Source organism: Apostichopus japonicus, chromosome 6, assembly GCF_037975245.1.
Source record: "Apostichopus japonicus isolate 1M-3 chromosome 6, ASM3797524v1, whole genome shotgun sequence".
In the NCBI taxonomy this organism is placed as follows: Eukaryota; Metazoa; Echinodermata; class Holothuroidea; order Aspidochirotida; family Stichopodidae; genus Apostichopus; species Apostichopus japonicus.
The window spans coordinates 1,293,491-1,309,117 of record NC_092566.1 but is presented as its reverse complement, the minus strand read 5'-3'; the positions used below and the strand labels follow the sequence as shown (position 1 = coordinate 1,309,117).

Below are 15,627 nucleotides of genomic sequence, written 5' to 3'. Positions count from 1 at the left end.
AAGGAAATGAAGAAGAAGTTAATAAGCTAGACTATATTTATTACGATATTTGTTCACTGGAGGCATTGAAACAGAAGTTTGTATTAGCAAGCAGTTTGACTGTTTGTGGTAAAAAAATATTTATTTTACATTTTCATTAGGGACTTCTTATTCCTATCTATAAATATCAAGAATAAAATGCAAATAATGAAGTTTCATTATTTTCAACTTTTAATTCATTGTAAGAAATTTAAAGTGAATTTAGTTGTACTAATCAAATATGGAACTTAATAGGTCTACTAGGTCACCTATGAACAACAACATTGACCTAAAAATCATGAAAATAGCTGCAACTCCCATCAAAAACCATCAAAGATTGACCATTATACAAGTCTTTTCTCAATTGGAGTTTTATTAAAGAATAAACATTAATTAGCTAATTATGCACATTGATGATGTTTAGGCAGTACCTAATTTCTTATATGTTATTCCCTTGGTTTTAAAACCCTTTGTTTCAAAGACACTGCACACAGGTTTGTAGCTTAAGGTCATTTTTTTAAAATATTTGATTGTCTTCTTTGCAGAGAGGAACATCACTTTATTCAAATGATATGTGGGCTTATAATCAGGGATTAACTTATCAAGGGCTAAAATCAAAGGTGCAACCATCAAACCAGTGATTGACATGTCTTCTTTTCAAGAAATTTGCTGGTTGTTTTTACTAGTATAAATGGTCTCTGCAGAAGTTAATCCCAAACACTATTTATCTTTTCTGGATACCTGATGTCTTGGCATGAGAGTTTAGAACTCTAATGTAACAAATGGTATGTGTGATCTTAATGGTGGTTTGGAAGTGAGGGGGGCTGCAATGGGTGGGGGTGCAGGGGGAGGGGAGTGGTGACTGATCGGTTTCACAATATTTTAAGTTCATTTAATGTATAGTCCATTGAATTCAATGCCATGCAAGGGCTGCATGCTGTTTTCTAGCTCGTGTAGCAGGAACAGTGACTGTTATGGAATTATGCTGCATTCGTTGGTCGGTTCACTGCACAGAGTTACTGAGAATTTGCACCTTTAATCTGAATAATCTCTTTTACAAGGAACTCTTTATGGCTTGTGCTGTGCTACATTAACCAGGCAAACGATTCAACCAAAACAACTTTACGACTCTGAAAGTCAATATTATGTTCTCAGCCTTCTTAAATTTTGGTTGGATGGTTTACCTTAAAACAAAACAAATAAGTCACAAGAGGCTTTGAAGAGTTGTTTTTTATGCAGCAAAAACTCGGCAGCCTCAGAACATTAATCAATAGTTAGAATTGAAACTTATCATCTCTTCAGTGAAGCTTTACATTGATTACATAACATGGAAGAGCTGATACATATCTTATTATTAAGTAGAAGGACAAATTCCACTTCCTGAAGGGCAAACATGAAGCTTTGAAACTACACAAGGTTCAGATATAAACTCAGTTTTTGAAGGTTTTTTTTTTTTTCCTGATTACCCTGATTATATCTGCAAACTTTGTCGGAATGTCTTATTCCAACTCCTCAAGGAGCTCGATGTAATTTAGCGAACAGTTTCAGGATCGAGATAAAATCATTTGTTCGTCTCTCATGGTTGAATGTAAAAACACAATTTAAAGAGCTCTATATTTCAAAACAGACCTTCCCAATCAGGATGATATAAATACAGTTTACAGGAAACTCCTCGAATTTGTAGTACCCCTATGCCGGGAAAATTTGTGCTCCCTTCTCCAGATAAAATACAGTAACCCTACCTGTAAAAATAATACAAATAGATATTACATGTTCCTTGCATTAATATCACAACAGAATCTCAAGAATGTGTGAGAAAATAATATAGAGTATGACTCTGCGCCTATCCTACCACACTTTCATGTTAGATGTAACCTAAGCCTAGTCTACTTTGCATGTAACAGTTGGGGGGGGGGGGGGGGGTGAAGCTCTTATTTTCATTAACTGGTAAGGTTAGTGACAAGCCAGTTTTAATGGTTATTAGTTTAAAGAATTATATGATGCCGCTAACCTAACATTTCTTGAGACAACTTTTCAGATTGATTATGCAATCTGATGCTTTAACTAAGAAATGCTAACCCTTGGGCAATAAAAGGAAGAAATTGAAAGCTGCAGTAACTTGAGCTTTTATGGAACCCGTATGATTTGATTTATTTGTCATTTAATTTATTCTTTGGGTTTGCGCTACACTAACATTGTTACACTTTATTGAAGCGTTTTCAAGGTAAGATTACAAGCATCGGATGATTTCCCTCTCAATTTATGAGCTAGAAAAACATAAAAGAGCTTGATGCTATTGTAGGAAGAGTGTTTTACAGTTTCAAGACCACCAGTGTAGATTCTGAACTGAGTCACCTCCCCCTCCAACCCTCCCCTCCCCCTCCAACCCTCCCCTCCCCCAACACTACCAACTGTCTGCTGATGTCTGCCCTATCAGAAGCTGACCCAGATTACTAAAATTTACAAAAAACAATTTATTTTCCTCGGGCCTCTCTTTCACACCTTAACCCTACCCCCATTTCCCTCCCCCCATTGGTTTTGCCCATGACCACATTAATTCTATAAATAAAGCATTTGGCTTCAAAATCCCTTTAAAAGACAGTGGTATAAAACCCTCTACCCCCTTACCCCTCACCACTCCCCCTCCCTCTAAAACCTGTGCTTATAAACTATCCTTTTCATGTATCATTTATACTAGCATACTTTAGGGGGTGTGTACATCTTTCCACATCAGTTCCTCATGAATTATATCACATTCACAAAAGTTTAACAATCACTATGAGGAAATCTGAGACAGATGAATTGTGTATGTTCACCTAAGGATCACTTCAGCAGGAAGATTCTTAGTGAGGTTAAAGGTTGCACAGGAACAGAGCACTACAGCTATAAATCATGTATAGGAAAGACATTTGGGTTACTTGGCATGGTTTGATATTTTTATTGTCTCTAACTTAACTTATTTTTGCAACACAAAATGACTTTCTTGAAATCACAGTCTGCTTGCAAACTACGTCATAGTATCAGCATTTTATATGGAATTTGTATCTACTTAGAAAACAGATTGAAAGGTCAAAAATCTTTGTTAAAAGTATAAACCCCCCAAAAATGCTGATTTGATTGCTTTTATGCCAACTTTTTTTTTTTTCACTTTTATTTTCTTAGGAGCACCCTAAGGATAATTTATCTTAACTATGCATTTCGCATCCATATATTACATTGGTTATTTATCTTTGTATCTCTGTTGATAAGTTTGTTATTTAGCTATTTTCTTCTGCAAAATTACTGACCCGTACAAAGCCAGTCGACTTTGAAACGGTTTGCTGCATTTGGAGGGAGAATTAGTTTCGATAAAATAATCCTTTTTGTAGAAGACTGATTCTGTGTTTAGAGTAGCTTTCTAGGTTGAAGGTGGTAACTTAAGAGTCTCCTTAAGCGACTAACTAAAAATTTTCAACCAGTTTTAATATCATGTACTGTGGGGGAAGGGAAGGGAAGGTGGAAGGGGGAGTTAGCTGGCATGTTGGGCGAAGCAAAAATTGTTTGGGAGGGAAAATGAAAGAAAGCAAAATAGTTAGTTTGCACAAGTATGTGAACCCAGACTTAGACTTTCTTTGTCACAGCCGACATGCAATGCTATACAACAGATTTATTTGGGACAATCGATGGTCGGGGTTGTCTTGTTTCTTACACAAGTGTGTTATGGCAAATGATTTAGGCCATTCTATTTTCAGACAGGAAGCCATTCACAGTTATACTTTGCCCTCGTAAAGGGTCATTAGAAGGTAATGTGTGGAGGCCATTTTGTCTAGATCAACGACAACCAGGAAATTATTTTACCATGAAACTATCCATGTTGACTTTTGTCACGATTCCGTATCTCAGGGAATATTCCCAGTTCCTATAGACATTCCGTCAACAGGAAAAATAGTTCTGTTTTGATAAGAGCGTCATTGTTTTTGTAGCACTTATACAGAACTGTGTTCGTTAAGGCTGATTAATAATTGAACAAGGTTACTCATAATGAACTACGTGAGCAATCTATCATATTTTAATGATAAAACAAAATCCAACGAAATGAAAGAGAGTGAGTACTTATTCTGCAATCGATACTTTATTTTACGTTGGAAAGACATAAATCATATCCTCGAAAGCTGGTCTTTGATTGGTCAATTATTTAGGTGATTGATAATAGGTGGTCCTTTGCTAAGGAGATGGTAAAAGTTTTTTTAAGGTGAACATTTGAAGAGAAACAACCGAAGAGATGTTTGTTTCAAAAAGTAACTTGTAATTACAGAGTGGAGTGTATTGGCCTTTGTCTCCTTGGTTCTCTGTTACTGAAGATAAAGAGTTATTCAGGGAACATTTGATGCAAGGTTTAACAAAAGAGTAATCAATCTCTAGGACGTGAGGGGAGATGAAAGGGGCAAATTATCCTCACCCTGGTGGCAATTGTTTACTAAAAGCATCTTTATGTTTGTGATGGGAACTCCTGCCAGTTTTCCAAACCCACATAGTCTCTCATACAACAAGGCAGCACTCTCTTCTATCATTTCACTTAACGAGCTTTAATTAATGTTTCTCTCCTGTATTTGCCAATTTCTTTTGCATGTATTACTATAGGCTATATTTAATAGCATGCAAAATAGCAACTCAGAAATTTCCAACAAATATTTTTCTTCTCATTTTGCACAAAAAATGTTATCGTAAGTTTTTGAATTAAATGTAACCTGTACAATAAATGAACTGAAATGTATGAGGACTTTTTGTCAATGAAGTATTGAATATTTTATCAACTTCAATCAACGTGGAAACTTGCTTAAAGGTCATCGGTAAGCACCCCCAACTTTGGTCATCCTAAGAATTTCGAAAAAGAATTTTCTGGTGACAATGTGAAACTTGAGTTAAGGGTGATTGATCGTAACCCATTTTGACTTGCTAAAACTTCATTGAAGTTGCATCACAGTAGGGGATCAGTGATGTCATGGGGGGGGGGGTGGGGGGAGGCAAATGCTCTTCAAAAGCTTAACTTAGGCTATTATGTGTTTGTAAATTTATACTTGAATGCTGATAAACTTGGAATGTTTGCTTAGCTGTCAAATTTCTTTTTTTTTTGTGGAAATGTTCTTGTCCTCTGAGGATAATTAATGGACAAATTTGAAAGAAAGACATTTTCAGCTGAAGAGCTACGATGGCATCATCCATTCTATTGTTGCCAGATACATTACTAAACATCACAAACTTTGAACAATTCATATCTTTGTGGTACAAAATGCTACAAGAATTGATTTTTGCCTGAAGATGCAGCAGAAAATGTTCAGCAATGTTAACAATCAATCAACTTCAGCCACCAGCAATAAAAGACTTTCAAGTTTTCCAAAAACTTTTCAAAGTGTAATTGGCTTAATGACCAGACCCTGCAAATTATTCCCAGACAGAGGTTGCAAATGATTTAACAACACTTTCAAGAATCAAATATAAATTTCAATGAGGAATAAAAAGAAACTTAATTCAGTTTGAAGATGAGTGACCAAACTTTCCTTAGCTTCTGGTATATTTAGGGGCAATACTTGTAGCTCTTACTTTAGACACAGGTTTGACATCCCCTTTAAGCCAAAACTGCCTGAATGTTTTGACAACATGTAGAAAATATGGGAGGTTGTAGGATATTAACCTTCATGGTCAGTGATGTACATTAGCTTGTTTATGCTTGTATGGAACTATTATCCAGAGTAAATTAATGCTGTTACAGAATCACCCAGTTACTATTAACCTTGGCATGAACTGTACATACCAAAACTATATGATGTGGGTGTTTAGCATTCCAAACATTCCCACCTTAATTTTGACAACAAAGTGACTTAAAATTCCATGAAAACATTTTCATTCCTCTTTTTACAAGTATATCATTGTTTTGTTTTTGTGTTTTTTTTTGAGTGATTGTAAAGTGGCGATTCTAGCAGGTGTAAACATGATAGGAATTGGAAATATGTAAAATATTCATTATCTAGCAAAACTTTGGGGTAAAGAGTATATGGATCATTGGCCACCCACTCATTCTCTGAAAGGTACTAGAGTAAGTGGCAGAATCATGCTGATCAAATTTCATTTCATAACAACAACAACAACAATTGATTTACTTGATTATCTGAAATGGTTTGTGCACATTTATTGGAACCAGGATACTCTAACTTGAACTTATACTAATAAATAGGAACAGTTGCAAATGGAACCAAATTTAGTGTACAGTAGTAAAAAGACATCTTTTGTTTAGCTGTTCAAATTTTAAGTCCCATGTTGTTTATAAATTGGCATCAGATTTGAGTGTTTGTTGCCTTTTTATTTCCGGGTTTGTCCATCCCCTTTATACAGTGTTATGTCCCCTTACTGTGTTACGTCCCCTTACTGTGTTATGTCCCCTTACTGTGTTATGTTGTCTTACTGTGTTACGTCGCTTTACTGTGTTACTTCCCTTTACTGTGTTACTTCCCTTTACTGTGTTACTTCCCCTTACTGTGTTATGTCCCCTTACTGTGTTATGTCCCCTTACTGTGTTACGTCCCCTTACTGTGTTACTTCCCCTTACTGTGTTACGTCCCCTTACTGTATTACGTCCCTTTACTGTGTTACTTCCCTTTACTGTGTTATGTCCCCTTACTGTGTTACGTCCCCTTTCTGTGTTACTTCCCCTTACTGTGTTACGTCCCCTTGCTGTGTTACGTCCCTTTGCTGTGTTACTTCCCCTTACTGTGTTACGTCCCCTTACTGTGTTATGTCGTCTTACTATGTTAAGTCCCTTTACTGTGTTACGTCCCTTTACTGTGTTACTTACCCTTACTGTGTCACGTCCCCTTACTGTGTTACGTCCCCTTATTGTGTTATGTCGTCTTACTGTGTTACGTCCCCTTACAGTGTTACGTCCCCTTACTGTGTTACGTCCCCTTACTGTGTTACGTCCCCTTACTGTGTTACGTCCCCTTACTGTGTTATGTCGTCTTACTGTGTTACGTCCCTTTACTCTGTTACTTCCCCTTACTGTGTTACGTCCCCTTACAGTGTTACGTCCCCTTACTGTGTTATGTCCCCCTCACCTCGGCCTGATTAAATTCACTTTGGTTTCTGTATGCTGACGTGTGGACGAATCTAACTGTTTTGAGATCCGAGTTATATAGTTATTGCCGACTTTGCAATGCGCTGTCCCCCTCACAATTGCAAAGTCGGTAAGAGTGACTGTTCAGTTTTCCCTTTCTGGAAACCTAAAGAAACATTTCCCTTCTACACTTCTGGAGAAAAAAAAATGTCTGTTTACTGAGAAAAATTTTGAAGCTGATGCAGAGTTATCAAAATGACTTTTTTTGGTCAAAGTATTGAAAATTATGTCTTAATTAGAGTCATTGCCAAAATAATGTGGAACTATGCAGGTAGGCAGGTTAATATTCAGATTATTACTTACTGTACATGAACTTTAAGCAAGTTAAGTGCGGACAAGGGCCCCCCCCCCCATATATTGTAATATCAAGTTATAATACTTATCTTTTTTAAGCTATGGTGTTGGCCATCTCTGTAGTTTTTGATTGAATTATGACACAATCCAGATTAAATGACATTTAAATTGCTCCAGTGGAGTTATTTTCCAAAGTTTGGATGAAATAGGCTGAATTGCCCCATAGAGAGAGGGAAAAATGCTTGGCCTCTGTCACTCCTTTAAAGGGGGGGGGTGTCTGTATTGACCAAAACTTTTCCCAAGAAACATACTAGGAAACCGATTTCCTTGGTTTCAAAAGACAGTGATTTATCTGCTCGCTTATACCTGGACAATCGGTGAGTCCGGTTTCTGTTCCCAGTTGCATAAATATATATATGTTGGTATCACTTTTTGAGGTTGTGTTGGATGAAACCGATTGCAAGAATCAATTTGGTAACAGTTCCTTTAAGGTTAAAGTGAAAAGGAAATAAAAATGTAAAGTGTGGGTGTGAGAACTCTGTCAGGACGCCTGTAGATTTCAACACCAAACTGAAACTGCAAAAAGTATAAAGCTTATATGAGAAAAAAAATTGATATTTATCTAAACAGATGTCCCTCTTGGGAGATCCCTAGTTAGGTCAAAGTTCATTAATTTCTTTCACTCATCTGTCAAGCTGTGATTTAGTGGATTGTGGGAACCAGTTGTCTTTAAAATCTCATCTCCAAAGATCAAAAGGTTGCATGGTTTTAGGAGGTCCAGATCTTTGATTGTATCATCAATTTTTTTTATCATGACCTCCTCATGGATGGCTACAAGAGGTGTGTAAATGGAGATTAAACAGAGTGAATTCACCAAAAAGTTTTGAACTTTAGGGGGTGAGGCCTGTAAATTGGGCCACAGATAGGAAAATTGAAGCAATTTATCATGTTGCCTGGTGGCAACGATGTCAAATGAAGAAGTTGATGAGAAATCAGATACTTCTCCCCCTCGTTTTCGTGAGATACTAAAAAGAAAGAAAAGAGAATGCAGGAGGCCCATACCTTACAGTAACAGGAATTAGACATACATATTCATAATAAGGCAGGGATCAGAAACATACATATTCAGAATTAAAGTAACAGATCAGAAAGATACATATTCAGAATTAAATAAACGAATCAGAAAAATACATATTCAGATTTGATCTCAGAAACAAACATATTCAGAATTAAAGTAACAGAGATCAGAAAGATACATATTCAGAATTGATCAGGGATCAGAAAAATGCATATTTAGAATTGATCAGGGATCAGAAACAAACATATTCAGGATTAAAGTAACAGACATCAGAAAAATACATAGAATGATAGTAACAGGGATCAGAAGAATACATATTCAGAATTAAAGTAACAGGGATCTAAAAATCCATATTCAGTATTAACCAACAGGATCTGCTTGTATGGACAGTTGCATCTTGGAATATTTGTTGACGAGAAAGCAAAAAACAAAACTAAAGTTTCTTGTGCCTTGAAAATATAAAGTAGGACAATGACTTCATTTTAATTAGTCTAATAACAAGACAATAGGGTATGTATATAGGGGTGAAGAGTCAGATTATGCCTTGGGGACAATTTGTTTGAAGAATTGGGGTGCATGGATACTGGGTGGATGGGATGAGGAAGGAGAGGTGTGATGGGAGGAGAGGAAAGGAGAGAGGTAGTGACAGAGAAAGAAAATGATGCAGCAGATTTGGGTTGGTGGGAATGGGGACGATAGAATGGGAAAGGTTTTGAACTTTCTCAGAAATGTTTTGTTATTGCTATTTGTGTCAAAAACTTTAATGAACTGTACTCTTCTCTGTCTTAGCAAAATCAGGTTTTATAAATAGTATAGCTTTTTGCTGATAGGTTTGAGATCCTGTTTCTAAATTGAGACAAGGCCAATTCCAGCAACCAACCAGAGTTGTTTGTTTACTCACCTCACGAAGCTGTGAGAACGAGTTGCGCAGTCTGGGAGAAATTATATTAAATTCTTGTCTGTGGGGGGGGGGGGCTACAACATGTTCGGTTTAATGAATGATATTGTTTGTGTCACTAGAATTTGAAATCAGTTTCTTCTGGGAATTGTTGTTTGGCGTAATTTCATGATTAACACAGAAAAGTGTGTCACTGACATTAAAACTGCCAGTATGGGATTGTCTTGACAACTTCATTATATTTGCCAAGAACTTTTGTAAGAAACCCTCATTTAAACCTGGTTTGGCCGGGAAATACCGCCCGGTATTTCCTGTACGGGGGAATATTATCCACAGGTGGGATCTACTGGGAAATATTGGGAAATATTAGGAAATACTAAACAAATGAATATTTAAAAAAAAAATTCAACTTCTTTATTCATGCAAAGGTTTTTTGAAAGCAACTTAAATCCAGAGCACCCAGAAAATGACAAAAAAAGAGCAGGTAATTAAAACTTGAAGGTCCACTCCTTTGTACAATCCTGTAAAGACATTACTGAGCATGACATGTTTTGATTAAAATTTGACAACTTTTCAACTATTCCTACAACTTTGTTTTTGTATGAAACAATTTACTGTAGTTAATGTTGTAGAATTAAAATGCAACCTGGATGAGAATCTGAATTTAAATAGTCTGGAGAAATATGCTGCAGTACTCAAAATAGTTCTAGTGTCAAAGGTCATCACTGGTCAGTCAATGTCCACTACTCCTCTCAAAAATCTTAAGCACATCACCAGCTTTTTGCACCTTTTTGCAGACCAAGTCTTTTCCGTAGTTAAGTTTGTATCATCACGAAACTGGAGAATACTCGTTCAATGGGTGCAGAGCTGGCTGTTTAAAGGAACTTCTTTAATTAGATGAATAATTAGATGTAGAACCTAATCAGTAAGTTATACTATAATTGAGTCTTACTGGATAACAGACACTATTTCTTGCAAATCAGTATAATTAGCACTCAATTAAAACTATAGTTGTTTTTCACATGATTTTGTATTCAACCAATATTTCCCGCCCCCGGCCGGGATATATTAATAATTCCCGGGAAATATCCAACCCTGATTTAAACAAAACAATTAAATTAAGAACAATGTCAACAACAAAAAAAAATTAAAGATAAGTGAAACCACTATTTTTAGACTTGAAGCAACTTTTTGCCTTGAATTTTGCCCTTGCACATTTAATGATTCCCGAAGGTTCATGGAAAGGTATGAGAACAGGAAATGAAACTGAAGATAATTATCGGTTACTTTAGTCTAATAAAAAAACAGCAATCAGGCAATACCAAGTCAGGAATTAACTTGAACTGTTTGCAAGAGAAGAATGGAAAGAACATTAAATTTGCAGGACACAAAATTTAACAAAATTAATCATTTATTGGAAGAGATGGTTGATAACGTTTCCAATAATAAGGAAATTTAAATTTTGTGTGTATAAACTCAGAAAGATGTTGTGAGAAAGAAATTGTATGAGAATACACCTTGAAGTGCTTGAATCTTAAAGCAGCATTTTGCGTTTGTTCGCCGTTTTCCACTTTCTTGATAAGTCCAAGAATTTTTTTACATATATCAATAGTATTAATCAATATTAATCGCATACAGTTCCCCCAAACCCACTACAGTAGTTTGAATTCCAACCAATCAGAGATTCAGGTTTAGTTATGAGCCGTTGCTAAAAATAGATTCAAGACTTTGCGTTGGTACAACCAGGGAGTTGTTATGGAACTCCCTGGTACAATTGCCATATAAACTGTACACAAATCAAGCGTGGTGTTGTATTACGTATTGGCCAATGACGTTCGTAGCTTTTAAATATTCATATTATGGGCGAGGTTTATTTGGATCCCAACGGAAAATATCTTCGAGAAAAATATAGTTAAAAGTTGTAAATTTTTTTACTTTTATGCCACCATTTGAAGTAAGATTTGAATAGATAAGCTAGTTATGTATATCGTTATGGCATCATAGAATCAATGAGGTTGAGAAAAACCATAGAAAAGGACGCCAAATGCTGCTTTAAGTATTGTGTATGGGAGAGCATTCAATGGGTAGTCCAGAGCAAAATTAGCTGTTTGGGGCGATGTTATTTACCACAAAAATCTCTTCATATCTACGTTAATGATGAGGATTTATTTCCCATCTTCTTTAACTCTGTCTGTACAGAAGGAAATTAAAAATTTTAAGGTCTTCAACTCACCTATATCTGATGTTGACCTATTACAAACAAACTGCAGACATTTGTAACTGAAACCCTTTTTGGCAGCCAGGAATTGCAAATGAGTAGGAATAATGGATACACTAGTTGTGTCTGTTCCCAATTTAATGGTAATTTAAAGAGTAAGATACGTCTTTGAGCAATTTAAATTTGAGCAAATTTGAATAATCATGTACTGTAGGTTGAATGCACAGGTACTATGTCTTTACACTAAGTATTATTAAGTCCCTTACTGAATTGCGGGTAATGTTGCCATAGTTATTCCTTTTCAAGGTGTCGTAAATTACCATATCCACAGGTGGAAATATAAAACAATGGACTAAAATAGCCCTGTAATTAACTTTTAAATGTTGTGTGTATGTATTGTTCTCAAATAAAACTTTAAAAACTTTAAAAAAAAAAAAGTGTAATAGATTGCCAAAGACTCTCCTCTATTACTCTCTGCATTGTTGAACTACAGATATTGTTAACGAATGTGTTAGACTCCTTAGAAACAAATGCCCTGGGATGTGGGGAGAGGAACGGGGAAGGAGAGGGTGGGGGGGGTTTGAAAGGGAGAGGCCTTAAAGGGACTATATAGCTAGAACAGGAACGTGTTACTTCAGTTTACAGTCGACATCTCAAGTCAAGTATTTCCAGTGATTTTATTGATCAGATTAGAGTCATTTTCTTAGGTCTGTGTATTATTTATACAGAGAAAAAAGTGGATGAAGTTAAAACAAGTTTAATTTACATTTGAAGTTTAATGACTCAAGTTATGACACAATTGCATAAAAACGTTCAAACCACGCAAATCATTATTTTGGCATCGTTTTGAGTATAATTTGTGAGACCTGTGTTCATGACTATTGTGAGGGCCTTTTGTATCATCACTCTGTGGTCTTAAATACTTTTACTGAGCAATGCAATCTTTTCATGGGATTTAATGATACCATCATTTTGAAACTTTCTGTTTTTCTTCACTACCCACATGATCCATTCAGTTCCTTTAAAGTTTGAATTTCGATCAAATACATCCGTCTTCCCAACTTATTTGGCAACCAACCAAGTAGATAACATTTACTGGGATTTTCCAAAATGTATATTTTCTTCTTTCATCACTGAGTCATGGTTGATGTAAAGGACAACAAAAGCATTCCATCCCAGATGTTTTCGAAGCATTTGATATCCTGTCTAGAAATTATCTATCTTCTTGTGCCATCACTTTAGCTCTCACTGTACTGTTGCCAGATACATAATATTCCTAAAAAAATAAATGATATTTTTTCCTTACTTTATACTTTATATATATATATATATATATATCATATATAATCAGCGTCCATAGCCTAGTGGTTAGGGTGTCCGCGTACAGGGCGGAAGGCCTGTGGTTCGAATCCCGGTGGAGGCTGAAAGTTTTTTCACTGTTCTTGATTTTCCAACTCATTACGATTTTCATTTATATATATATATATATATATATATATATATATATATATATATATATATATATTTGTAAGGAAGAAATAATCAGTTCTTTTGTATCTCATCTGCCTCTATCCTTATTAGTACATTGTCAATGTGTTTTTCTCACTCACATCTTTATGAAAACTATCGGCTTTCCTTAGTTTTACTTTAAAACCACAGACCACTCTCTGAAACAACTGCTTTTCTGCTACAGTACCCTCACTTTAAATCTTTAATGTTTTTGCTTATTTACAAACTCTTATTTAGTATCTGTATTAGTTAGCTTATTCCTAGGGTATCATATATATATAATAATCACTGGAGTGCAAAAAAAACGTTTGGTGTCCATGGTAACAACCTGCTAATTTCCTGTAGGTAAGTAAGCATTGATGTAAAATGCCCAAATCTCAAGGAAAGTTGTCTTTATCTCTATTTTCTTCTCTTGGTTTCCTTTGCTTGGTGAATCGTGTCAGCCAGGAGCTATAAGAAAGGTGGTTCAGGATCCATAAGAAGATTAAAGCAACTTGTTGAATTAAACCTGACAAATTTATCTAAGTAATCTTTGTGACCAGAAAGTGGAGTAGAACCTCTGCTATTTATAATAATTAGATACTGCCATATGATCAATACTTCTATCAAAATCTAGCAGATTCAGTAAATGACGCTGGTTTTGCTATGATTTGGTAGCAAAAGTTTTAATAACTTGGAAAGCAAAGTGCAAGTTTTGATCCATAATTTAATTTTCAAATGAGGTCTTGCCATTTTCTTAAATGTAGAATATTTTGAATGAATTTTACCAATATTGAGTACCATATAGCTGTACCTCACGAATTTTGTTTTTTGAAATGAAAAAATGAGACTGATTTCTAACAGTTTGGCGTCTAACCTTCACTGGACATTTTTTTTGACATTTACCAGCAATTCCTTACAAAATAATTTTCTCTGCTATAAGTCTGCATTTATATGTTAGTATATATTAGTTAAAGAGCATTTGAAATCATTTTGAATTTTCAGATGACCCACCAAGTTTCAAAATCTCAGTAGATGTCCAGTGAAGGGTAGGGATCAGTTTTATACAAGTTTTGCAGTCATTTTTTGGTCTGTGTTATTATTCGATTTTCAGCACTGTGCTGATATTTTGCTTCTAAGGTGCCTTAAAATAGGATTTATTTTCTGCATAGTCCACCTTGGAGGCAAAATATCAGCACAGTGCTGAAAATAGGAAAATACCACAGACAAAATGACTGCAAAAACTGTATTTGGAAGGTTAGAACTTTCAAACAAGGCATTGAAAATGTTTCATAGCAATATTTAGTGCCAAGAATTTCTTTTTTTTTGCATGACTGATGGCCAGTAATATACAACTTCCACATCGCCCTCAATTTCTGTTCGTTTTATTTCCTCGATCAACTGGAAAGTTTCATTTCATGGTCGCTATTTGGGTTACTAATCTAATATTTCTGATTTTATTATTAAGATCCAATAAATTTGAATTAAACTGATAAGTTACATCATCTCCATGGTGATATGATTGAGTGGTTATCAAACCTCCATTTTGGAATTCTGTCATCTGTCATTGCACTTTTGTGAACTGTGTGGAAGTCACAGATGGTGTGAAGTACTGTACTGTGTGTCTGTTGTGTACTGTGTGGTTGTTGTGTGGAAATGATAAACATCAATGGAAGGAGGACTGCTATTGGTCACATCTGGATGTATCACTAGCCGGTATTAGTCACCGTTTTGATGGAATTAAAGCCTGGATACTGGGATTACTGGTACAGTTTGAAATAAACTTTTGTGGAGGTCTACAATTAAGTAACCATCTTTCCGTAAACAAGGACGACGGTGTCATTCAATTCCATGTGACTAGTGACAGCATTTCATTGTCACTTGTGACATTAATCTATATTTTATACTTTGATCATGAAAAATTTATCAAAAAATTGAATTGTTCTCAAATTTATATGAAATCTAAAACAAGATCGTTTGAAAAAACACATTGACACAAAATCGAACATAAATTCAGCATTTTAAGATGGAAATTTGGATTGATGATGGTTTCACTCATAAAGCAAAACCTTCACAAAATCACAACTGGGTGTTCCATAGCTCATTGTAACAGATCTTAGGGCATGTTTGTGTTTCCATGGCAACATCACACAATATGCAGAATGCATTCGAACGAAATGAAATCGTAGGTTTATAGCATAAACATACGGCACAACAGAACATTCAATATGTGAGTAATAAAAAGAAATAATTCAATGGTCTAACATTTCAAACTAAGGAATTTGTTATAAACTTCAGCTACTTTTTGGTACATTTTCTTTAAAGCAATGTATTTACTTAGTTCCTCCAAAGGCTTTCAAGTTTTTTGATACAGTCAACAAAAATTGTTTCCTTATTACTGAGGCATGGAGGTGTCTACTATTATGAACACTTTGCAATAATTTGAAGGGTCTTATAATTTACCGTATTAAGGTAACTTTTGATCA

The 15,627-nt window shown here is 35.3% G+C and overlaps 1 protein-coding gene across 4 annotated transcripts in view; it reads left to right on the top strand.

Moving 5' to 3' along the window:
* The window catches only part of LOC139968601 (sodium/hydrogen exchanger 9B2-like), a 54,112-nt gene that overhangs the window by 20,603 nt on the left and 17,882 nt on the right, over positions 1-15,627 (top strand). The window contains exon 12 of one of the 4 annotated variants that reach the window (XR_011793508.1): positions 14,147-14,190. The exons of the other annotated variants lie outside the window; for them this stretch is intronic. The gene's annotated coding sequence lies outside the window, so the exon portion shown is untranslated. The remainder of the gene's footprint in view (positions 1-14,146; positions 14,191-15,627) is intronic. 4 annotated transcript variants of the gene reach the window in all.